The sequence below is a fragment of the Ahaetulla prasina genome, chromosome 2, assembly GCF_028640845.1.
Source record: "Ahaetulla prasina isolate Xishuangbanna chromosome 2, ASM2864084v1, whole genome shotgun sequence".
In the NCBI taxonomy this organism is placed as follows: Eukaryota; Metazoa; Chordata; class Lepidosauria; order Squamata; family Colubridae; genus Ahaetulla; species Ahaetulla prasina.
This window is the reverse complement of record NC_080540.1, coordinates 182,039,045-182,062,498: the sequence shown is the minus strand read 5'-3', so window position 1 is coordinate 182,062,498 and position 23,454 is coordinate 182,039,045. Positions and strand designations below refer to the sequence as shown.

The 23,454-nt window shown below is 44.4% G+C and overlaps 1 long non-coding RNA gene across 1 annotated transcript; it reads left to right on the top strand.

Annotated features, from left to right (window-relative positions):
• The first annotated feature begins 1,376 nt into the window (after positions 1–1,376).
• On the top strand, positions 1,377–20,218 carry LOC131190891 (uncharacterized). Its single transcript, XR_009153358.1, has 3 exons — positions 1,377–1,470; positions 12,334–12,426; positions 20,136–20,218. It is a non-coding gene; the product is annotated as an uncharacterized LOC131190891 (long non-coding RNA).
• Positions 20,219–23,454: the final 3,236 nt, after the last annotated feature.

Sequence of the window (23,454 nt, the reverse complement as noted above, 5' to 3'; positions counted from 1 at the left end):
CTATCAGAACACCAGCTTAACTATCTCTACCATAGAATCACTTCCTATCTGTTATCATATCCAACACAATCATCCACAGATAATCTATCACCCTCTTGTTCCAGAGAGATAGCACTATACTATCCAAACTTTTTCCAGTCTCCCAGAATGATGTGCATGCAAATTCTCATCACAACAGTGTTCACTGAAAGTTCACAATACACGCCATAATTGAAATTGAGCATATTATACTATGCCCTGTCCCACCAATTTTAGATGAGCTTTGATCCAGCAAAAACCAAATGTTAATATTCCCTCTAGAATTAGTCTGAAAATTCCATCTAACCCTGAATGAACAAATGGTAGCTCCTGTTTTGGCATTGTCTTACAGTGATATTTTTTTTTCTTTCCTTTTTTTAAAACAACCAACTAAATTCTGCTCAGGTTTAAAAGGTTGCAGGACAAATTAGACTTCACATAGATAGCTTATTCCAAAAAAACGGTAAATCAAATTCCATTGCAAGTCTGCTGTCATTTCACATTTACTGACATTCATCATCAAAATGAGTAAATGTCTTCTATTTTTGCACCAACTGCTGTAGAACAAGTCCTTCTGCAATTCACACATTATATTTGAACTGCATTTTGTTGGCAGTATTTTTACTAGCAAATAGCCTGCACTGTTTAACTACCAACAATCATTAATAGATCAGAATGTTGATATTAATAATAATGGAAATGATGCTGTACTAGGTGAATGCAAAAATTCTGTTTTCAGCCAGTACCCAAGTCTATAACTATAGGATATGATTAATAATAATAAAATAATTTGATCATTCAACTGCTCTAGCTTTTCATACAGCGATGACATTCATTTTACTGTTATTGCTCAGGCAGCCTAACCAAAAAGCAGCAAAACAGTTTTCCTACTCAAACAGGAGAGAGTTTTACAATCTTGTTCCACTGGTAAGATTGGTAAGATCAGGTGCTGCATTTACTCATTCATTCAAATGAGCACCATTTCTCTCCCAGGATATTTAGTTTCCTCCTATATAATCTTTTAATCCACTACCAAAAATGCTAACTATTCATGGTGGAAAAGGCTATGGCTTGGTCATTGCCACATGCTTTCCATCTTTAAGGTGAAGGTGAGCTCCTGCTGCCTGTGACATTTTTCACATACCAAACAGAAAGCCACCTTTAGTTGCATGGCCCCATTGTTCTTCACCCCATGAAAGTGACTTCCTGGACAATACAAGCCAGGGAGAACATTTCCTCAGAAATAAGATGAGAAAGGCAAACAAATGTATTTTGCAATCTGAATTTCAACACATTGAATCCCAACACAAAAAATGGAAAAATATTCTTGCCCTTCTCTGTTTGCAGGCCTGTGCAGGGCACATGAACCCGAAAAGCTGCTCCCTCCAGTTTGCCTGGCCCAGAGACTTCACGGAGTGGGGCAGCAAAGGAGAAAGAGACTTTCAGCAGAAGGTAGGCTAATGTTTTTCATTTGGGGGAATGTTTTGCCTGCTTTTAATTGATCCAGAATACCACAAAATACCCAGGAGCGTTTCCTAGAAGCATTCTGTCGACGTCCATGAAATATCCCCCACACACCCACCCTTTTGCAGGCTCAATCACTCTCTCCAACGAGCTGGCCCGCAGCAGCCTGACTGAGCTCCTTCGTCAGAATCCGGGAGAAGCGCAATTTAATGTTCCGCTAAGGAAGATTTTAATTCGGCTATCCTCGCGGTCAGGCCTCCCCTCTTTTCCCCAGGAAGCAGATCCAGTTTGGAGCCACCTCTTTCACCAGCTCGCCTCTTTGGGCGGAATAGAATCGTTGTGGGAAAAGAAGCTACAAAAAGATGCCCACCCGGCTGCTTTAAGACACATCTTTCTCAAGCTCCTCTCAAAACCATTTACAACCAATCCAGTTCTCAGGCTCTCTTCCGTAGATTAAAAGGAACCAGCCGCCTCCTGGAGAACCAAGAAAAGCCTCTTCGTAATGAGAAGTGTGGCACTCGGTTCTCCAGCACCGGCGTTGGCGCTTTCGGCTTTCCATTCAACGCTCCGAGTGCAAGAAACTCTTCCAGCCTGTAGTGCGACTCATTAGGGAACCCCTTCCTTTTTTCGAGATGCGTCGGTTCTTGGCGGATCTCGTTAAACACACACACACAATTTTGCCTTAAAAGCTCCAAGGTGCAGCGCGCAAACAAATGCCTGTCTGTTTTCTCTCCCCGCCCACTCCGCTTCCATTTTATTTAAAGACATCTTTACTTTTCATTCGGCGCAAAGAGTCGCGCAAATGATTAGAAGTCAAACCTTCGGTTTGCCCCAGGAGATAGTTTCGGAATTAACTGTCTCCCCGCTCCTGAGGCTGCCTCATTTTCTGGCAGAGCCAGACCAAGATCGCAAGATCTTCGGGCTGTCGCTTTGCGCAGTTCCAAAGGGGTTCAAGAAAGTTAATCGTCGCCTCTGCCTCATTTAAATCTATTGTTAGTGACTCAGGAATCCTGCAGCGCTGTAGGGGAGACCTTCTGGTCGAAGGGGCCCTTCGTATCTTTTCTCACAGGCACACCCTCTCCGGGGAGGCCCCAGTCAGTCCTTTGGGCTGGCTGGAGAGTAATTGTAAGCTCCTTCAGGCAGGGACTTTGGATTTTCAATTGCTGTGTAGTGCTGCATATACAATAATTAATAACGGGAGGATGGGTGCCTTCCTCCCCCCACCCGGCATATGCCTAAATCCCGGGCAGCCTCTACTCTGAATAAGGAGACTTCTTGGAACACTGAGGGGCGGATTCTTTACGCAAAGTTGGGGTGCAGCTGCCGCTGAACATTGAACCAAAGGGAAATGTTCCCGGGTGGGGGGAGGTAGCGGGTAGCAGAAAGCGCAGTTCTCAAAGTCAGATTGAGGAAGAAGTCGGAGAGGGAAATGGGAAAGGGCAAAGCAGGCAAGGCACCTAAGGAGTGCTTAAAAGGACTCGGTCTCTGGCGGGCGTGTGGGGTGGCGAAACCTTTACGCTTAGCTCGCCTGGGTGCCTGGCGCCGGTCGGGATCGTGGCTGTGCGAAGGGGGGCCTCTCCGGTATTCAACCCCCTTCCCAGCCCCTTCCCTTTCCCCACTCGATGGCAGAGCAGCGCCCGACCAACCGAGAGCTCGGCAGCTTCCCGACCCGGCGGCGCGACTCTCACACCTTTCCACGGCTACCACCTCCTCCTCTCTGCCACCACAACAATTAAGACATTAATTAAAGCCCACGCCCTCATCTCAGAGGCTACCCCGAATGAGCTGCTCGGTTTGCTTATTACTTTTCAAAGTCGAAACCGCTGGAGTAGGAGGCGGCGGCAACTCTGGCAGGCCGAGCACAAAGGCGTGATTGTCCGTCGCTGCTTTGGAGGGAAAGTATTAATAAGAGAGGAAATTATTGATTTCCACGGCACGTACCGTGACGGCGAAGAGATTTTGGGCAACCGTCAAAATCCCATATATATACACGTACATAAATACATAAGTATTTTTTCCCTCAGGGTTAAAAAAATAAAAATAATAAAAGCGAAAAGCAAAGCACCACCGGGGGTGGAGGACAGCGAAATCCTCTCTCGCAAACCCTTCAGCTTCTTGCTGCGGCAGCAACCGAGCAGGAGGCGGCGGATGAGACAGCGGCGAAAGAGGCACCACGTGGAGCTCAGCAAGGGCCCGAAGCCGAAGAGCAAGCAAGAGAGCGGAAGGGAGGCGGCGGAGTCCGTGGAGGTGGAAGCGGGAGCAACTTGGGCAAAGCGCGACCCCCAAAGACCCCAGAACTTCGCCCGGCGCTGAAGGGGCAGGCGGGAAGGCAGGCACCGAGGCGGCCGTGTCTAGGCTTGCCGAGCTTCCCTCCCCGCTTGGAACGTGTTTTACTGGAGCGGCTGCTTGATTTGGAAAGAGATCGGCCTCCCAAGACTGGAGAAATGCCACCTTCTGTGCCGCCGGATTTGCAACACTTCCAAGCTGGAGCAGTGCACTTTAGCGGAGGGGAGGGGGGCAGAGAGAGGGAGGAGGGGGAAGAGCGAGAGAGGCAAGCAGGAGGTGGGGGGAGAGAGACGTGGAAATCGAGCTTTGCTGGGAGTTTGGGGGCTCCCTAGAGTTTCCTATCCTTTGGGGCCTGCGCTAAGCTATTCCATTCGCATTCGCTTCTACCCCCTTTCTCCCCCCCCCCGGCCGATCTATAATATCAGGGATCGGTTTCGGAGTGCACTACGCTGGCCTGTGGTGGCGTGGCGGGCTGAGGAGGGCGGGCGTGAACCGTGCTCTGCGCTCTGATAGAGTTTGCTAATCCTGTTCGTGCCGCCTTCGAAGTTCGGTGGAAGCGGCGCCTGCCTTGTGCAGACGAGGGGATGGGCTGGAATACGGGTCTTGGGAAGGGGCTGCAGATGGAGTGTTCGGAGACCGGAGGCGTCCATTGGATAGGCGCTATGAAAACAGAGGAAAAGAAAGAACCGGGGAAAATCGAATTGAAAAGTGGAAGCGGAATAGAAAGCGGGAAAGGGCACCGAAGATCCGTCTGCCGCTTCCCAAAATATCGGCGAGAGGACCGTGAGGATCTACAGGAGTCGGAGAAAAGGAGGTTTCCCCACCCCCACTCCGTGGTTTTGCCTTGTGCACTCCTGAAACAATAAAAGACAGACACCAAAACTTCACTTGCGGTTTGAATTTCTCCCCCATCCCCTTTGTGGTGATGTGAGCAGAAGGGTGGGATTTCATAATTAGGTCGCCTGTCAGAAAGTTTGAGCCAAACCAAACCAGGCGCAAGAGAGACAAGTCAGCCCCTTCCTCCGGCGCCATCCGCCTCCTCCGTAAAGCTAGGCCAGCCCGGTTTTGACTCGCCGCTGATACTGCCGCCCGATACCCCATTTGGCACCTTCGCGAAGAAAGGGACGGGAGGTGGCTGGAGCGGAATACTTCTGCGATCCCGGATAATCTGGCTTGTTTTTGGTTTAATGAGACACCCCCTGTTTTTTCTCTGAGCTTGCCCATATCTGGGGGCGGGGGCTTCTGCGCGTAGATTCCGTACGAGCCCCCTCCCAGCGAACAATGGAGAGAAACTCCCTTCACAGCGCAAGAGAGGCCGGGAAAAGGGGGGGGGAGGGCGTTGGACCTCGGGGAGACGAAACCCTCTCCTTTGCTCTTCAGCCATTTCAAACAAAATTCAGTGGGCTCTTCCTCGCATCCCACTGTCATTGTACACGGCCCTAAGGCAACCACGGAGCAAAAAACCTGGAATTTCGAGCGGGTGATGGCGAGGCTATAGCAGCCCTTGCGCCTTGCCTAGCTCCTCTTGATGACGGGGCAACTCTGCTCGCTCTGTCCCATCAGAAACCTGCTTCTTCCAGGCAACTGTGGTGGAGGGCTGGGGCGCAAGGATTACAGGCAGGGAACGGAAGAATCCCCACTGATGGCGGGTGGGATAGCATTTTGCAATGGGACCAACAGGCGGAACAAGGAGATGCCTCTTGCATCCGTCGGTGCCCGCCACTCGCCGACGTTCTCGCTCACTCCAAAAAGGCGCCGCCGCCGCCAGCTGAAGAGGGCTTGGAGTCATCACGTGGACACTATGCTAATCGAGGCAGGTGACTCATAGGTTGGTGGAGTGGGGGGGATGTGCTCGGGTGAGCTCGCCGCAACAACCCACCCTCGCCGCCTCGTGAGAATGCGCGCTTAGAAAGGTCTTTTGCGCCTCCGGATTGCAGGGGCGGGGAAAGCCGATCGAGCCTCAATCCTCCGCGCGCTTCCTGGGAAGTAAGCCACGTTGAATTCAGTGGGACTTATTTCCCGAGGAAAGACCCTGGGGACCGGCTCTTGCCTTCGATTGAGAAAAATTTAAGGAGTGGATGTGTCAGGAGAGAAAGGGTGGGGGCTTCTCCAACTGAGTAACTTCCACGATTTATAGAAAGAGAGAGCAAAGAAAAAAAAAACTTTCTCGCGTTTGGGAAGGTCTCGAAATCCTCGTGGTGAAAGAGACTTCGAGGTTTATTTTTAGGCTTGCAAATACACAAAGAGAGCCACACAAACATAATTTCCCTTTCATTGTTCTGGCCTTGCTTAACTTTGCGAAATAAAACAGTGAAATTTAGAATGCACACATAACCTGCTGATGTATTAGGTAGTGAACACACTGAATTCTGCCGACTGCTGACAGGATCCCTATTTCCTTCTCGTTTTCATGCTCCATCCCATATGATGGATAACGGGCATTTTTGCCGAGTAAAGACAAAAGTATTATTCACGACCTTTTCACGGGGGAAAAACTGTCCTCAAGTCAAAGGCGTGATTTTATGGCCAGCCTTTCATTTTCTCTCTTCTTCGTTTGAATTTCTAAGCGAATGGTTTTAAATAACTCAAGTCGTTTGACCATGCTAGTTCCTGAAACGCAGACTTCAAGCACCTACCCTCGCTACTTTTAATACTACTACTACTTAGTCTTATTGTCGCCGTCGTTATCACAATTTAGGTCTTCCAGGTTTTCCTCAAAGGTAGGCTGAAGAAGATGGCGCCGCCTGTGTCGAGCCAAGGCGAACGAACGGGAGAGGTATCGGCGTCTCGAACAAGCAGAATCGGCGTGGATGGATGAGCCTCTTTTCTTCTCCCGCGACCGCGGTTCCTCTTGAGCCCCGAAACTTGCTTCGTCGTAGACGGAGCGGTTTGCAGGCTCTGAAGCGTCCTAGTCTGGATTAAAGTCGAGGATCGCGCTTCGCGCAAATCATGCCTGTCACCTTGCCAGACTTCCCACTTTCCCTCGGGCAAGGAGATGTCGGGTTGTTTTACCTATTTAAAATAACACTATACTGATATTCTTACAAAAACTGGCAGGCAGAAAACTTGAAGAGATCAACCAAATAGTCAAAGCTAACTTTATGCAACTCCTTCCCCGCCGCGCCTTTGAGAGATCGGGAGCGGCGCGGGATGAGGGGGGTGGGCAGGAGACGGGGCAGGGAAACTCAGCCTGTTGATTTCGGATCTCCTGCCGACTTTTCTACTGATCGAGACTGGGGTGGCCCAGGAAAGCAGCCAAAGGGGCTTCTCGCACCTTCTTAACAATTGTGGGGACAATCCAGGCGTAGTTCGGCAAATTTAGGCTTGATTACTCTGGAGTAAAAACCCTGGTGATCCGTAGGATTTAGTCCAGCCTAAAGACTGCCGTTTACAGATTTCAAGTGCAGTTGATCTCAGCGGAGATATCTAAGTAGGTGTACTTCTCCCATCGAAATCAACGATACTTAAAAGCGGTTCCGCTTGGCCTGTTCTTGCCCTCGGTGTATTTTTTCCACCAGCGATCGTGTCAACAGAGGATTTTAATTCCCATTTCAAGAGCAATTGGTGATTAAGGCCCGCAGAGCCATTCCCAAAAGCCTTGCGGGAGGCAGTGATTTGCGGGAGATGCTCTACTGAACCTCGGCTGGACTTGCGGAAGAGATCTCTCTTCTGGATTTTGCCTGATTGTAGTTTTAAGCAGGCAATATCACATTTCAGTCCTTGTGTGTTTGAATATATTAGCTCTAAATAATTTCCCTTACGACAAAGCAGAAATTTTGGACAAGCGGTGTTTGAAGTGAAAATCCCAAACAGAGCCTTTTAAAAATTCAGGAAGATTAGCCCACCAACACTCTCCCTCCTATTAAAATAGGATTGTCGTGAAAAGACCCCTAATCAATTAACTCTACGTTTTTCCCCGTATAACTAATTGTTAAACAAACTTCTGCGAAATAGATACAAAGATACCTTTGCTGATTCCTCAAACTCCAAACAAATCTGATTTCTTTAATAAATAAATAAATGCTATCAGTTGTCCCTCCTGAGTCTTTTGAAACTGAATTTTTTATGTCTTTAAATATTTCACATTTGTGAGAGAAGAGTTTACATATTATTGGGTTTTCGGTGGGACAAGACTTTTATGGTTCTTTTTCAGGAAGAAAATACACCAAAGAAATCGGACCGTCCCTGTTGAGAGAATGAATCTCTGAGCACCGTATTTAGGAATTCCAAACCATGAGAAATTACCAATTCAAGAGAAAATACTTATCTTTTCCCATCTACCCCCCACTCAAAGTAAAAGCAATGTTCACAAAACTATGCTTAATTTTCATTTAATTCTAGTATCAATGTTTTATCAGAGCTTTTACTTTTTGATCCAAATATGCGTACTGTATGTCTTTTCCAAACAGTGCGTCGTTCCTTGGACGCTATCATTTCTTTTAAAACGAAATCCTCCTTTGTCTATTTTTTCCGATGAAGTTTAAACTCTTAGGCGAAAGAAGGAAGTGGGGTGGCTGAATGGATGCTTACAGGGGGATGAAGCGGCATTGCCCTGCTCCACTTATTTTCAATTAAACCTTCCCTGGTTCCCGCCGGCAAAACAACTTTATTTATTGTGAAGGTGTTCCTATTCCTCTCAATGAGGCGAAATAGCATTTGGGTTTTAGCTGCTCCGAGTAGGTTGAAGTGGGGGCTCTCGGTTCTAGGAAGAAAACCCCGAAACTTCTACAGGCAGATGATGCGGGGGGGGGGGGGAAGAGAGGCGGCTAAGGAGCTTCCTTAACTTGGTTAGCGTTTATTTTAAGGAAACGGGTAGAAGGAAAGGCTAAGTGCAGGTAACGTCTCCAGAGAACTGATAATTAGGAAAGGAAAAGAAAGGAGGGGGCCGGGAGGGCGCTACTTCGAAAGAAAGTTATGGGATGGAATGCGCGGCACAAAGTGGGTCCAACAAGCCCGCCTCTTTCCCTGTCTGGTTTCTGCACACCCGATGGACTTTGAAACCCTTCCAGCCGCTCTGCCTATCGAGAAAGGAAAACAGCCCAGCTAAGGTTCAGCTCAACCTCTCCGGCGGCGAGGCCACCCGTTGGCCGCTGTTGGACGGCAAGCCAGAAGCCGGGACTTCAAAGGCGCAGGACCCGGGAAACGCGAGTCAACACCCCGCACTTGAGCCTGGAGCCTTTGGTGCGGGCCGTCGGCCAGACGCTAGGATGATTCCCGGGAGCTGCAGGCCAAGCTGGACAGTCCTCCCGGGCCACTCGCTCAGCAGCAATTTGAGGGCTGCTTTCGCCTTCTCCCTCGGGGCCCAGGAGCAACCCTTCCACCCTGCCATAGCAGGCACCCCCGAACCTGGAGTGCCGGACAACCCTCCTTCCATGACCCCAAACAGAGGCAGTTGCTTTAAATCACTTTCCCTGAAGGGTCTCTGCCCTGGGAGGGAAAACGCCTCCCCTTGGGCTTCTTCAAACAGGAAACAAAGAGCTACCACTGGGGCAGCCTTGACCATGGGGAGGAGGGCTTGCTGAGCCCTAGAAGTGATGGGGAGGGGAAGGGGGTTGCATAGAGAGTGGAACCAGCCTTGGGGGAGAGGGCAAGTGGCCACTGAACAAAACCCTGGGGATCATTGCCCCAAAAGCTGCAATGCAAAGGAGACCTGGAAAATATCTGAATTGTTGTTTTATCCTTGAGGGAGGGGACAGAAAGGAAGTCAGACAGGCCTTTACTATAAAGTCCAGGGATATCAAGAACCTGTATTAGTCACAGTTTTCCTGCAATACCCTTCCTCCTTTTTCATAAGTAGAAGGACCATCTATTTTGGGCTGCTAAAGTTTGGAGGAACCCTAAAGAGAAGTGATGGTTCAAATATAGTCTCCTTCCTGCCATCTAGTGGTTGTCAGGATTTTTGATGTTCAAGTAGTTCTATGCATAACTAGACTAGTTAAAGGCCAACGAGTTGCATTTATACAACAAGTTTGTTTGGGGCTAAGCATCATTAGTGTGTGTGTTTATGTGTGTGTGGCTTAGTGTGTTTTGCAAATACAGGCTACTGAGTTTTTTATGGTTCAATGTGTAGCAATAGCAATAGCAATATAGCAATAAACTTATATACTGCTTTACAGTGCTTTACAGCCCTTTCTAAATGGCTTACAGAGTCAGCATATTGCCCCCAATAATCTGGGTCCTCATTTTACCGAGCTCAGAAGGATGGAAGGCTGAATCAGCCTTGAGCCTGGTGAGATTTGAACTGCCAAATTGAAGGCAGCCGGCAATCAGAAGAAGTAGCCTGCAGTACTGCACTCTAACCACTGCGCCACCTTGTAGCTTGTGTAAATGAGTTAACTTAGTTTCAATGTTAAGCATTTGAGCAGAAGATGCAACCATTTTGGGGGGGGGATTAAAATTCAGATGTAAATCTAGGCTAGAGGAGACCCTAAATGCCATTTGTGTCATGGTATGACTGAAAATGCATAATTCATATAATTTGCACACTGATAATATGATGTAGATTTTAGCAGATGCCTATGCCCTCAGTTTATAACTGTAACATAACTAGGCTAAAGGAAAAATATCTAACAGCTTTCAGGAAGCCAATTAGATTTATGGAACACACAATATCCTTAGACCAGAGAATGGCAATCACTGTTGCAGAATACTTCAGAGAGTTTAGCATTTGAGAAGTGGGGTACCCATACAAATGGGAAGTTCCTGCATGAAGTAAGTCCTACTGGTCGCCATTACAGGTAGTCCTCAACTTACAATAGATCATTTAGTGACCGTTCAAATTACAGCAGCACTCAAAGAAGTGACTTATGACCATTTTTCACAGTTACAACCATTCCAGCAACCCCATGATCATATGATCAAAATTCAGATGCTTGTCAACTGATTCATACTTATGACTGTTCCAGTGTCCCAGGGTCATGTGATCACCTTTTGTGACCTTCTGACAAGCAAAGTCAATGGGGGAGCCAGATTCACATAACAACCAGCGTACTAATTTATCAATTGCTGTGATTCACTTAACAACTGTGGCAAGAAATGTCGTAAAATGGGAGAAAATTCACTTAACAAATGTCTCACTTAAAAACAGAAATTTTGGGCTCAATTGTGGTCATAGGTTGAGGACTATCTGTACTAGTAACCACAGTAGTTCTTGACCCAATATACATAGGCACAGACAATGGATTTGGTTCCTTGTTGAGAATCTGGTTCTGGGTTAGTGACTGAGAAACTCATATCTGGTAGTTCGTATTCTTAGTCCAAATGTTAGTATGAATTGTGGCTGAACCAGAGTGCATATTTCGTCATATTTCTTTAACCTGGCCTTTCTCCATCTCCATCTATATTAAATGAGACATTGAATTAGATCTATAAGTAAAGAACTGAGAAGTAGATTTAGTGGTTTTCCTTATATATTTATTGTATTTATGTACAGTATATTTAAGTTATTAGTATAATCTCATACAGAACTACTTAATTCAGTTTTGAGGTATGTAAGCAAGCTATGCTTGATGATTGGAAACGACACAGTGCATTTTATCTCATTGCTTTATTCTTCAGCTCCCAGCTGCCACCACTGGTCAGTTTCTATTCTGACTGATCCGGTCTTAGAGCTGGAGAGAGCCCAGTTTGAAAAAAAAAACCACCTGGGATCCCCCTCTGCCCTAAACAGAATAGCTCTACAAAATTGTATCTGAGACCGCCCGAAGGTTTCAGGAAGTGCAAGGTGGATCTCCCCTCCTAAATGTCACATGTCTGATTGAAAGATCAGTGAAGTCTGTTTAACTTTTAAGTCCAGAACAGCTAAGGATGACAAGCTGACCCACTGTGGGCTGGGAATAAGAGAAGGCAAGGTCATGAGAATATGGCATAGAAAAGAGATTGCCATGGCAAGGCTGTGCAATTATTCCTTTAATACACCTGGTACTATTTAACCAGGTTCACTTTCATGACTGAAGATGGAAAGTTGGCTATTTGCTTATGAGGCCAAGGGCTGCTGAACTCTATTACAGAATACAAGGAGAGTATCTCAGCCTTCTAATATTTTTTGTACCATGACTTCTTCGGAAACAAGAGACAAGGATTTTCTTGTTGCAGCACTACAATTTGATTTATATTCCACCTTTCCTATAGGAACTCAGGGCAGTATGCTTACTACTCCCTTCTCCAATTTTTCTCCACGGCAGGCTACTGTGAGTAGACTGGGCTGAGGCAAAGGGATCAGCCCCAAGTCACTTTGGGAGCATTCATGGTTAAGAATGGGTGTGAATTGTGACCCCAAATCCTCACCAACATCTTTACCACTCTACCACATTGGGCATTTCAGAATTCCCTTATAGGCATATGGCTTTGTTCATGAAGGACAAAATATTTTCCCTCTTCCATAAAGACACCATGTTATATTTTCTGCAGCTCCTGCGGTTCTAACACCAATTGATAATAATTACCTTGGTTATGGTCAAAAGATGTGGCCCAGGCTACTTCCTGCTATAATATTACAGCTTGAGAAATCAGATAGAAACCCTTGACTTAGTTTTTTTTCCTCTAAATTAAAATTTTTCTTCATAGGCTGTTTCAATGACAATGCACTTATGGTGAATGGTGAAGGAAGTGAAGAAATTCTGGTCAGTTGCAGTTCAACTTATGGAGAGAAGAACAATGGTAAATAGTTCTTCCTGTTGCACTAGATTGTTTTTTTAGACAAAGGCATTAAAAATAAGGCCATTAAAAACAAGAAAACAGCTAACTTTCACCTAGAATCTGAAGTAATATTCTCAGAAATTCTTTCACCACATACTGGATACCTAATTCAGGGGTGGGCTCTAAATTTTTTTACTATCGGTTCTGTGGGTGTGGCTGGGGGGGAGATGACTGAGTGGGCGTGGCCAACTTGACATCACTCACACACTCAGTCATATGATCTCCCTCATCAAGCCATGCCCACCAAAATGGTGGCCAAAATTTTTGATACTTTTTGACACTTTTTTTTTGACACTCCAGCCCCATATCCAGGGCAGGACGCAGTGGGGTGGCAGTGGTCATCTCAGCTTTCTCTCTGTTGCCCTTCCTGGCCGAAAAGCACCCCTTCTTACCTCTAACAGGCCTTCCCCATGGTTGCAGCCAAAGCAGGCAGGCCAGGGGCAACGGCAGAGTCCGGTACTCAGGGAGGGTAAGGTTAGCACACTCCCAGCTGCACTCTGTGCGGCCTCCGCTGGCTCAACTGCAGCTCAGATGAGCTAAGGAACTGCGGGGAACCTCCTGCGCATTGCACCCCCCCCTCCCAGCCTTCACCTGCACCTCCGTGCCATTTTTGGGCGCCCAGCTTTCTGAGCTGCCCCCATCCCTGCCGCAGCTCCAACGGTGGAAGGTGGCACGGAGGTGCAGGCAAAGGCTGGGAGGGGGGTGCAACACGTGGGGGGCTGAGCCTGCTCCCCCTCACCACCCCACAATTGTTATACCCGTCCCAGAGAGCTCAGGCTATGGGGAGGATCTGGCCACCTTCCTCGCCAGCGTTGCTCCTGAGCAATATTCTGTCCTCAGCTGTTGTGAAGAAGCGGCAGCTCCGGGTGCACCATGCCTGCTTCATTCTCTTTGAGAGCACCTCAACAAAGCAGGTGTGGCGCACCCGCTTCTTTGCAACAGCTGAGGACCTCTTCCGCTAGGAGCTCCAAGCTGCAGGGAGAGGGGGCGGCTGCAATGCTGGCAGCTTTGAGATGCTTCTTCCTTCAGTGGTTCATTTTCTTTTACCTTGTCTAGGCGGCAATGCTGACTTTCTCCTTAAAGGCTGCTCCGCGCCTTTTGATCTTTCTCGGGCGTGGAGAAAAGCGACCTTGTGAAGGGACCAGGCCTGCTGCTGAACTTGGAAGCCGAGAGGCTTCTTTACCACCCAAAAGATCTCTGGTCACTGCCGCCATCTTTGCACATGCACAGATTTCTTCTTTCTGGCTGCAGCCAGGCAGCTAAGAAGCTTTTTGCCAGCCAGCCACTTCCCAGCTCTGGTCAGCTTACCATCCGACAGACACATTGGGTGGGCAAGCAAGCAGCGACAGGGGAACCGGTTCGGGGGCGTGGCCGGCTGCCCTTACTACCGGTTCGGAGAACTAGTCCCTAAAGTTACTACCTATTCAGTAGAACCGGACAGAACCGGTAGGAACCCACCACTGATCTGATTGTCAGAAAACAACATACACAAAATCCATGTAAAAAGCATAACTCAGCTTTTGTGGGAGGGGGAGGGGGAATGCCCCATGACAAAGTCTGAAGTTATTTGCACTATGTGAGCCCAAAGATTTTTCGATGTAGAAGGCACGAAGGGCAGAAGAAAAGCTCTGAATTGGACAAGCCTTAGAAGAGAGTCATGCCAGCCTCGGGTACTTCTGAGAAGATTGCAAAGGGGGGAAGACCCCAGTTTTATCTCATAGTTTATCCATGTTACAGGCTACTATTAGTTCAAATACCTAGCTGTCATTGTCAACAATTGTCAACATAGATACTTACATTTAAAGATACCTCATTCTGTCTTTTTAAAAACTATATAATTTTGATACATTATCTCGAAGCAGCCAATTCCAGAAAAGATTAATTATGTGAAGAAGCAGACTACTTAGTTATTTTCTATGTCCTGTTGTTCAGGAGATGGCCATAACTTCTTCAAATAGAAATTGTCAGGCATTTTCTCCTTGCCATACGAACCACAATTACAAGAGATTTACTATCAATAGTCATCCTTTATCAGATAAAATATATCTTAAGTTTAAGTCCCAAAGGCTTTCCTCACAGAGATCCTTCACCTTCCAGGAATTTTTATCAGCACATGTTAATCTGAATTTATCTGCAGTGACCTTTGGAGCTTTAACATTATGCCATTTTAATGTACCGTATTTTCTTCTGGAATTATTATACGACACTTTCTTCTGGACCTATATGACATTATATTATATGACATTTTCAGTTAGGACTGAAAATTTGAAACTATCCACAGGTCCAATGATTCTAGTCTCACATTAGCATTACTATAATTAATTATTAGATTGGAGAGAGAGTGTGTGTGCATGCATCTGTGTCTTATACAACACTTAAACAAGGCAAGGTATTAAGAAGTTCAAAACAGTGTTGCAACGTCTGGCATCTGTTTGCCTGGGATTGTGCTCTTGTGCACTTGTAGTCGCTTTTTAATTTCATGTTGGCATTACTGAACCAGCACTCTTCTGTATAAATTTTGTAATTAAAAATAGCAATCAGGTAGCAAGGCATTTAGCCAAATCAAACTTCACAAATATCATTTGTTTTCCCAGAAAGAAAAATGTGAGCAGACATTTTTTTGAGCAGACATCTTTTTATGACCCTCTTCTGAAATAATGCTCAACAGATAGAAAATATGTGATAAATTCTGAGTTTAATTTTTCACTGTATCTCTTTTTTTTCTTTTGCGACAACTTTTTCCAGCATGAATGGCTAGGGAAGTCAGCCAGCTTCCTTCCAGTTTGGGCAACTATGCTGGCAAAAGAAAATCTTTTGTTGCTCTTGTTAGGACCTACCCAACGAAAACCCTGCAGGATATTATTGTATTCCCAAGAAGAACTATACATAGAGAATTGGACACGTTTGATTTGACCTTTGTCTAAAAGGAAAGAGACATGATTGGCAGTTGTTCATGCTAACTGAATGTCAAGACTAGGTGACTGTAATATGCACTACACTCCAAATTGTCCATGAAGACAGTTCAATCCAATATTAATAGCTTGGCTAACTTTCAGGAAGTAGCAAAATTTCTGGAACTAGCTCTGATTTGATCCAGCAGGATCTATGATTCTGCTGAGTTTTGTACTGTGTTTTGTACTGTGTTACTGTGTGTACTGAGTTTTGTACTATGATTTACCTTCAAATTTGGCAGACCTACCCTTCTGATTTTTATTGCCATGAAGTCAAAACATAGTTTTTGGGAAGCCAGTCTTCTTACACACACACACCCATGTTTACAATATTGAAAAGCCAGCAACACATGTTTTACCATAATGTTTCTATTTCTAGATGAGGATTTTAGGATATGGAGCACATTGGCATAGTTTCTTCAATTAGATTTGAACAATTGGCGCTTGTTCCCACAGTGATGTTTAATGGGAAAGTGTCTGAGATTTAATGGGGAAAGGCTTCTTTCCTTTGTCCTCTTTGTCTGGACTGTTTCATCCCATTTCTTCTTTCAGGACCAAATCCAAAATGCCATGTGAGGAAGGATTGATCAGCACCTTCCCCCTTTTTAAATTCATTATTTAATGGCATGTCGTCATATTCAAAGTCTATCTTGATGTGGGAAGGAATTCTCCTCCACATCATACCAGTGTATAATCTTGGTTTCCTCCTCACCCTTCTACTTCTATGAGCCATGATATTTGGCTTATTTCCAGAATGCTCTTCTGCACAGCATAGCTACAGTTGGTAGCAGTGCAGGATGCTGTCCAAGGACACAAGTGTGTATGTATGTGTATGTGGGAATTAGATGTTAGAATCATAGGACTGGAAGGAACCTTAGAAGTCTTCTAGTCTAACCCCCTGCCCAAGGCAGGAGATCTTATTGCTTTCCAGACAAATGGCTAACCAATCTTTTCTTGAAAGCCTCCAGGAATGGAGCATCCACAACTCCAGGAGACACATTGTTTTGTTGATTAATTGTTCTTGCTATTAGGAAATTCCTTCTTAGTTCCAGGTTGGTCTCCCACTAGTGAGCTTCCACCTTTTACTTTTTGCTACTCAGGTGCTATGGAGAATAAATCAATCCCCACTGTCATTTCCTTATGACTGGCAGCATGGAAGCTTCTGGCCTAATATGGCTTCCAAAGTCATTCAAGTACAGGAAGACAGGTATCATATCACCCTTAATCCTTCTCTTCCTTAGGCCAGACATACCTAGTTCCCTTAACCATTCATCATACGATTTAGCCTCTAGACCACTTATCTTTGTTGATGTTCTCTGCATTCTTTCTGGGATCTTAGCACTTCTTTTCTATTGTGGCAACCAGAACTGGACACAGTATTCCAAGTGTGGCCTCACTAGTACAGTATAAAGCAGTACCATCAACTCTTGTGATCTTGATGATAATCCTCTCTTCATGCAGCCTAGGACAGCATTGAGTGTTTTGGCAGCTGCAGTACACTAGTGCCTCATACTTAAGTGGTTGTCTACTAAGACACCTAGATCCATTTCACATCTATTGCCTATACTCTACCTGTCCATGTGGTTTGTCCTGCCTAATGAAGGACCTGACTTTTCTCACCACTGAATTGCATTTTGTTGGATGGAGCTCAGTACCCAGTACTCTGTCAGGGCCCTTCTGAATTTTGAGTCTATTTTCCAAAGAGTTAGCAAATCTCCCCAGCATGGTGTCATCTGTAAAGTTGAAAAGTTCCCCTTCTATCCCCTCATCTAGGTTATTTATGAAGATGTGGAACAGTACTGGTCCCAGACAGAACTTTGAGGTACTCCACTGCATAATTCACTCCACATAGATATAGTTTCATTGAGGACCACAAGCTAACTGCACTTAGTCAGCCAACTACAAATCCATCTGGTGATGGTATTGCCTATCCCACATTGTTCTATCTTTCTGAGAAGTAGGCTTGGTCAATTTTGTCAAATGCTTTTCTGGAATCTAAGTATACCATATCCATAGCATTTCCTTGATCTACTAATTTAGTCTTTTTGTCAAAGAAAGTAATAAGCTTTGTTTGATATAACTAAAGATAAAGGTAAAGGTTCCCCTTGCACATACGTACTAGTCGTTGCCGACTCTAGGGGGTGGTGCTCATCTCTGTTTCAAAGCGGAAGAGCCAGTGCTATCCGAAGACGTCTCCGTGGTCATGTGGCCGGCATGACTCAACGCCAAAGGTGCACGGAACGCTGTTACCTTCTCACCAAAGATGGTCCCTATTTTTTCTACTTGCATTTTTACCTGCTTTCGAAACTGCTAGGTTGGCAGAAGCTGGGACAAGTAACGGGAACTCACCCCATTATACAACATCACTAGGGATTCAAACCGCCGAGCTGCCGATCTTTCGATCGACAAGCTCAACGTCCTAGCCCCTGAGCCACCGCATCCCTTCTTTGATATAACTACTGGCTTATAATAATTACCTTCAATTCTAGCTGTTCACAAATCTGCTGGTTGATTATATTTCCAGGATTTTCCCAGGTATTGATGTAAAGCTGATTAGTCTGTAGTTTCCTGGTTCCACTTTTCCCCCCTTTTTTTGAAAATTGGAACCACATCAACTCTTTTCCAGTCTTCTAGCACTTCCCCCATGCTCAAGGAGCTCTGAAATGTTTTCAGTGGTTCCAAGGTTACATCTACCAGCTCCTTTAGTACACTGGGATGTAATCTATTGGATCCTGGTGATTTTAAGTAGATACCATGTTTCCCTGAAAATAAGACCCGGTCTTATATTTTTTTGCCACCAAAAAGGCACCCATGTCTTATTTTGGGGGATGTCTTCCACTGACTCACCTCGCAGCGGCAGCACCAACAGCCCTGCCCAGCAGGAGCCCGCTGCCAGCCCACTTCTGCAGCTGCTTGCTGTCACTCACGCATGTGGCCCCTGGCCTCCATTTCGCCATCAGAGGCCTTCAGGAAATACCTCTGCAGCTGAGAAACAAGCTCTGGATCAATCAAGTGGCCACAGAAGAAGTGGGCCAGCAAGGCAAGGCAGGTGTCAGGGTGTGTGAGGCCTGGTTGCAACTGTCTGAAGGTAATTGTGGGATAGGTCTTTTTTTTTTTTTTTAATTTATATCCCGCCCTTCTCCGAAGACTCAGGGTGGCTTACATTGTGTTAAGCAATAGTCTTCATCCATTTGTATATTATATACAAAGTCAACTTTTTATTGCCCCCAACAATCTGGGTCCTCATTTTCCTACCTTATAAAGGATGGAAGGCTGAGTCAACCTTGGGCCTGGTGGGACTTGAACTTGCAGTAATTGCAAGCAGCTGTGTTACCAATTTCTTACTTATTTTATATGTTGCCAAGGTTGTTTTTGATTCCATGATTCAGAGATATGGTGATGGAAAACTCTGAAGGTTTTGTTTTGTTTTTACTACAGTAAATGCAGAAGAGAAAATAAGTGTGAAATACTTTTGACTCATTACAGTTTGACTATTGGAAGAACTGCTCTATAGATGATGCACTTTCCTGTGTGTTTCATCTTAGCTTGGCGCACCTGGAGGAGAAGAATACTCACGTGCGAATGTTATTTGTTGATTTTAGTTCAGAGTTCAACACAATCATTTCTCAGCATTTGGTGAATAAACTGGGCCTATTAGGTTTTAATATTCTTTATGTTAATTGGATACTGGATTTCTTATTGATAGGCCCCAGTTTGTGTGAGTTGGAAGAAAAGTTTCCAACTCCATCTCCTTCAGTACAGGTTCCCCACAGGGCTGTGTCTTGAATCCATTGATGACCCACAACTGCTGTGCCAAATCTGCTACAAATCATATTGTGAAGTATACGGATGACATGGCAGTGGTGGGTCTTATCTGGGATGAAAGTGAAGATGCTTATAGGGAAGAGGTGAAGGCTCTGGTCAATGGGTGTAATAAAAGTTAACTAATTCTAAATGTTAATAAAACAAAAGAGAGCATCATAGATTTTAGAAAGAGCCATCATAGTCATACTCCACTCAGTATCAAGGATGCAGCTATAGAGGTGGTAAATAGTATTAAGTATCTGGAGGTGCAGATAACTAAAAATCTGAACCGGTTGTCCTTATTGAAGAGTGCAAAAGTGTCTGCATTTCCTGCATCTGATGAGGAGAGCATTTTAACAAACTGCATCACAGTTTGGTTTGGTGGCTGCAGTGCCTCAGAGAGAAAGTCCATACAGAGAGTGGTAAGGACAGCCGAGAAGATTATAGGAAGGTCACTTTCTATTATTCAAGATTCTGCTTATAAGTGTTATATGCTTAGATAAAGCATTGTTAGACACACCCACTTTACGGTCTGCTTCTATTGCTCCCCTCTGGAATGAGATTTCGAAGTATTTCCAGCAGCACTTCCAGATTCTATAACAGCTTTGTTCCCTATGCCATCCATATGGTAAACTTGCAAGATTCGTTTTTCTCACCATGTACATGTATACATCCGAACTAGACTGTGATGTTTCTCTGTGTCATATAATATATGTGGGTATATGCATAATTTTGTATGTATGTATTATGTATTTAATTTGTCATGTTATTTTGTCATGTTTATGTAGTGTATACTGGAGATGATAACCCTTTGAGAGCTGTATGCAAAGAAATTTCATTTTAATGTATGTCAATTAGTGTACATTCAAAGTGACTTCTATTCTATTCTATTCTATTCTATTCTATTCTATATAGAGCTTTGTCACTGGAAGCTTCCAAGAAGAAACTGGACTACCATCTGTCAAAAGTGGTGTAGGGTCTGCTTGGGTGGGGGGTTGGACTAGATAACCTACAAAGTCCCTTCCAACTCTGTTAATCTGTTAAAAATATGTAACAGGGCATGGCCTAGTAACTGGTTAGGCACATGTTATAAAACTTTTCTCTTAACTTATTTGGTTGCAATCCTGGAATGATACCCAGTTTCTGAGTACTTATTTGTTCAGTTGAAAGTCCTAAGTGTATGTTTTAGTGTCTAAATAATAAACATTCCACCCCTAAAATTCCAATATGAGTAGGACTTAGAAATAATCATTGGTGTCTAGGTGTGTGTGTTTTTTACCATCAGAGGAGGTTTATTATTTCTCCACCATAAGGACTAGAAATTATTAAAAGATTGAAAGGTTAATTTTATTCTTTAGGATGAATCTTATGATTTGTAGTTCCAGGGAACTCAGAAAATGATGAAATGTAGTTTCTTAATCACAAAAATATTAGCATGTAATGGGTTACTTGAAACTAATTTTCCATGCCAAGGAGAACAAGGCACAATGATCTATAATTCAAGCCAGGGCTTTTGGCTTTTTTGCTGTTCTGCAATGCAAGTATTTTGTATCTACTATAAACTAAAACCAAAATGACAAGTGGGGGAGGGGGGAAAGCACCCATCAGTTTCAGCTGCAAAAGGGTTAATTTAATTCAGTAAGAATTAACTACAGAGTTAACTACGGAATCTTACATCTGCAGCAGAAAATAGATGCAGAATTGTGGCCTCTCTCCCCACCTTTTCAAATTATTTGTGGTCATGGAAATGTCTAACACTCTCCTCCCAGCTGCCTAAGCATGAAATTCATATTAAACTTGGGGTTTGTATACATGCATGTCCCTCATTTGTGGACTGCAAAATCAAATGATGGATTGTTTGTGCATGCAAATCTTCACGGAAATAACACAACAGAGACCATTTTCATGGTATTTCAAACATTATCCCTGGAATCAACTGCTGGTCATCATCATCATCTAATTAAGAGAAATATAATTATGCATATTTTGCTCCATTTAATCTACTTTTGCAAAGACACTGAAACTTTATGCTTCAGATGATGCACAAATGATTTGCATCATTTCTGGTATCTGAAATTTCATCACGTATTCCCTATGCAGTTTCCACCCTCCCTCTGCAACTATGATGGCTAGAAATATATTTTTTTAAAATGCCAAGATTCTTATAAAATGGCTTATGAAGTCATGGGACACACCTAAGCCTGCTTAAGGCTTGGGGCTTTAAAACCAGAACTCTATCATTTTAGACTTTCTCCTAGCAAACAAATCATGGCTACGTTATCCTTCATTATAAGTGCATTGATGCACTTACCCTTAAAGTCATGGTAGAGATCTCAGATAGCTTCTACCTCAGGATAAAAGAATCTCCAGGAGGGCAAAGAAGAGAAAGGATTCCAGTAGTTCAGGCAGCATCTTAAGGAAATATTGAAAACCAAATTCCTATTGGAGGGAACCTTGCCACACCCCCTCTTCCAAGGATTCCTTTCAATTACAGGGTAAGAGGAGGCATGGAAGAACACACCGCACAGAGGCTCTGCTTCCATCTGCAAGAGAGAATGGCTCTTCTCTGCCTCTTGGCATCAAATAAGCTCTTAAAGAAAAAGTCCTGGGCTGATTTCGAGAGCTTCTATGTTACTCTTCTGGGGCAACCAATTGGTTTCCACGAGCCACACATCCTGGGGCAGCTACAATCCTTAGCTGCTGCCATGAGAAAGCAAGTGGGAGCTTTGCTTCTTTCTTCCAGAAAGGAAGGCCCTGGAATAAAAACCACCTCTGCTAAGCAAAAAATTAGCTCCATCCCTTGGAAATGTGGGTGTTGAAACAAGCAACTGAGGTTGGATCATTCTTGCACAAGCATTTGCAGGAGTGAATCCTTGCTATGACTGGGATGTTTGGAGTCCAGCAAAAGGAAAGAGAGAATGATGTAGCAGAGGATAATGGGTGGGTGGTGGGGGGAGGAATAGCCACACTAAAGTTAAGCTAAAGTTGAATATTTCCAAGAAAGAATAAAGGGAAGTCATCAAACCAGATATTTCCTTGTTACGGTAATTAACATCAATGGTAGGTTGGGCTTAGTTTACTACAGAGCCTGTAGTAAAGAATTATTGATCCTGACCTGCTTGTGTTTGAGGTCAGTAAAATGAGGACCCAGATTATTGGGAGCAATATGCTGACTCTGTAAATCACTTAGAGAGGGTTGTAAAGCACTGTGAAGCAATATATAAGTCTGAGCGCTTTTGCCATTGTCACCCCTGGAGGAATAGCCTCCTGGGATGATGGTATAATATTCATTGCTTATCCCTGCCTCACAGGACCTTGGTGAGTAGTTTAGATCTAGAAATCTAATCTCTTACTTCAAATCATATTTGTAACCTATCCGTTCATGATCCTGCAGTTTTTCTCATTATGTCAATACTATCTTTTTATATATAAAAAGTTTTTTATTTCCATTTTCCAACATCATATTAATGTACAATCCGTTATCCATCATTGATCATTAATTTTTATTTATTACTAAGTCGGGCCTGCCCAACTGCCACTTCCTTTCTTCACAACCTCCCTCTACCCTCTACTACTTTCCCATCCTTCATCTCCTTCACTTTACTACTTCCTCTCCTCCTTCTCCACTCCTCCCTTCTTCCACCCTTTCTAACCTTCTTATTCCCCACCTCCTTCTCACCTTTTTCCTAACTACTTTCTTCCCTCTTCTACCCCTCTCTCCCCCTTCTAAAATGGCAGTCGAGCAGCCCCAATCTCATTTCAAATTTTAATTTCATATCTTCAATCGTTACTGTACATTAATAACCATTCCATGTATCATTTCCACCCGTCTCCCCCTCCCTCCCCCCTCCTCCCCCCTTCCCCCCCCCCGGACTTCCCAGAGCAAATACCGGGTATTATAACCAACAATCACAAGTTAAAATGTACTAAATATACATAAACTCCCACCCCTCTCTAAAACTTTAGATTCCCTTACAATAAAAATGAAAAGATAAGAAAGAATAACAAAAAAATGAACAATACAAATACAATCTTCCCTTCATAGATTACATCTTCTTACAGTCCATTTTTAAAATTAGTCCATCTTCTCAAATCCAAATTTTCTCCACTTATATATTTCTTCCAATTTCATGTCCATTTCTTAAATTACAGTCCATCTTCTCGAACTCAAATATTCATCACTTATATATTTCTTCAATTGTCATAACGTTTAACATCCAATCTTCAAATATTA